Below are 3000 nucleotides of genomic sequence, written 5' to 3'. Positions count from 1 at the left end.
TTCATGTACTTTGCACTTTTTACACTCATTCATGCTTTATATTTTTTTTAACAGTGATAAAATATACTTTTATTTATTTTGTTGAGTCAGAAGGATATAAAAAAAATTATTGCTAAAGTAGATACCAGGCAAACAGAAAAGTGCTTCATAAGTTCAGTTACCTTGGAGTTTATTTAAACGAAGAGAAAAAGGTCAGAATGTTTTCATGCAATACAGACTTGGTTTTTTAAATAACAATTATGACAAATAGCAGAAAGAATTAAGGAATGCTATACTTGTGATCCATACAAAACATCAACATTCGGAGTTGTTCATAATTAAAGAAACATCTCAAACACTTTCAAAATACTGTAGTAGCCAATATATAAGAGGCATGCCTTAAGTGGGCATAGGAATGCAGTTTAGAAAAGAAGAAAAAAAAATCACACAGGAACTATTCAATTTCTTTAAAATCACTGAGCAAGAAAAGCAACATTGATCTTCACATACTGATTTTACACAATTTCTATACAGTACCTTGACTTAAATCCAAAAGCAAAATTTAGGACTCTCCTCCTCTATTTTTGGTAAACAACTGCATGGTGAACTTGGATGACTTTCCCCCCAGGATTTTACCTGGGAGTAGCCTTTTACATTTTTTATTTAAAAGAGGGCAGGTTTGGCACTTTTATACTGATGTCACCAATGTTAATATTTCTTGGGATCTCAGGAAGATTCATATTCTTTACAGCTGATACAGCACGGGCTGGAGCTCCTGCTAAGCCAGCCTCAGATTTCTCCAGTTTACTTTGTGCATCAGTTTGTGTAACAATCTCATTCATGTTGGTCTCTAATACCATTCCTCCCATCACCATTTCTGCAAGAATATTGTGAACCTTGTCTACATGGAAAATTAAATCCAGTTCACAGACATTTTCAAAACACTTGTCTAACGTTTCTACAAATACTTGAATTAGATCTAAAATGCCAAGTTCACTTTCTGAAGAATCCACACAGAAGACAAAATATAATGTTGCATAATGTCTATAAATCAGTTTGTTGTCAGATCCTCCTATTAACAATCCTCCTTCTAGGAAATTACAAACATTTTCATCTCTTGTGTATCTTCACTGTAAGGCTGGTAAAACTTGGAGAGCCGCGGCTTCCCGTGGTTGTTGAAAATGAGGATCTCCTCGATCATGGCTGGGCTGGGCCGACCGGGTGGGCGCTGGGGGCCAGGGCGGGGGCGGGCGCGCAAGCCTCGCCTCGGGATCTTGCCAGTGATCCTTCCCACCCGCCCCCTCCCGCACGCGCCTCATGCTTTGTATTTTATAATTACCATTTCTCTATGCTTATCCTCCTCACTGTCTTTTCAAGTTCCTGCTGAAAATTTCTCAGTTCTCTACCCTCCCCAATTACCAGCCTCTGCTCTCCCAGTGATTTCCCCCTTTCCCTTTTTTCTACCCTTCTCCTCGCCCTCTTGAACTTTGTAAATATCGTGCTCTAGTTATCCTCTTATTATAACAATAACGCTCTTATGCTATATTTGTCCTTAAGACATCATAGCTAACAGACATCATACTTGTAGGGGTTGGTGGGGTGTTGTATCTACAGTTCTCTTTGTGGTTACTATAGGACAGTGACTGTGACTCTCCAGTCTCTGTCCTCACACAGTAAGTGGGGCTGCCTTTGATTCTACAGTGGTGACAAAGGACGATTCTTTATGTGTGGGTAGAACAACTCTTTCTTTGATCTGTTAGCAATAAGCAGTGCATTTGTTAAAAAGGGCTTTAGGAACCATTTACCTTCGAGGCAGCAAAACTCTTAAATTCTAAGTTGCATCAGGAGTTTGTTAAAAATGGATTTCTGAGTCCTATGCCCTGAGTTTTGAATCTGTGGGTTGGAGTGGAGCGCAGAAAATTTCATGTTTAGTAAGTTCTCAGGTATGTTGATGCGGCTGTTCCTGTAGTCACACTTTGAGAAGCACCTGTCTAAGCAATACCATAATTTTCTTGAACAGAGAACCTTGCTCGTTTGCAGTATGTTTCTTCTCCTTATAGTCTAGCTGTCTAGCCAAATGTCTAGCATCAGGAGCATCATGTGTTGAGAGTTACAACCATGTGCTGGTGCAGAGGAGACCTACTTCAGTAGTTCTGGAGTCAGAGATGCAGAAGAACCTTTTTTTAAAAAAAAATATTATTATTTTATACTGGTTTGTATACAAAATTTGTAAACATTGTGTTTCATTCATATACATTGTGTTTCACGTATTCCTTCATTCACATTGTGTTGCATATAATTCCCATACATTACCTTTTACAAAACTTATTACCATTGATCTGTGTCCACTATTATGCCATCTTTTCAGGTTTCCACTGGATCTTTCCTAATTCCTTCACTCTGTCACTTGCCCACCAAACTCTGTTACCCAGTTATTTCTCCTCCTTTTCCCCTGAGTGTCTCTCTATCCTCTCCCCTACTCCTTTGGGATTTTGTACACGTCTTACTAGTTATCCTTCTATTTTCACAATAATAGTGTTCAGTATTAATCCTCAACATAATGCGTTCTAGCCACTCCCTTGTTTTATGGTATTAAAAAAAAATTTGCTCCTGAGTGCTGCATAGTATTCCACCATGTGAATGTACCACACTTTCTAAATTCATTCATTTGTTGATGGACATTTTGTCTATTTCCTTGTTCTTCTATTGTGAATAATGTTGCTATGAACACTGGTGTACAAATCTCCATTTGTGTCTCAGTTCTATTGTTCTCAGGGAATATTCCCAGCTGTGGAATAGCTGGGCCATATAGAATTTCTATTTTTAGCTTTTTGAAGAAATACCAAACTGCCTTCTAGAGTAGTTGTACCCTTTTACAATCCGACCAGTAGTGTATGAGAGTTCTGACCTCTCTACCTCCTCTCTGTTATCTATTACTTGCTGTCCTGTTAAATTCTGTCACTGCTACTGAGGTGAAATGGTATCTCACTGTGGTTTGATTTGCATCTTCCTTATTCACAG

At 38.5% G+C, this 3000-nt stretch overlaps 1 pseudogene; it reads right to left on the bottom strand.

Annotated features, from left to right (window-relative positions):
- Positions 1-638: 638 nt before the first annotated feature.
- On the bottom strand, positions 639-1180 carry LOC102853249 (annotated as a pseudogene).
- Positions 1181-3000: the final 1820 nt, after the last annotated feature.

Source organism: Elephantulus edwardii, unplaced genomic scaffold, assembly GCF_000299155.1.
Source record: "Elephantulus edwardii isolate Elephantulus edwardi_28Jun2011 unplaced genomic scaffold, EleEdw1.0 scaffold00176, whole genome shotgun sequence".
NCBI classification, from domain to species: domain Eukaryota; kingdom Metazoa; phylum Chordata; class Mammalia; order Macroscelidea; family Macroscelididae; genus Elephantulus; species Elephantulus edwardii.
This window is presented reverse-complemented; position numbering and strand designations above follow the sequence as displayed.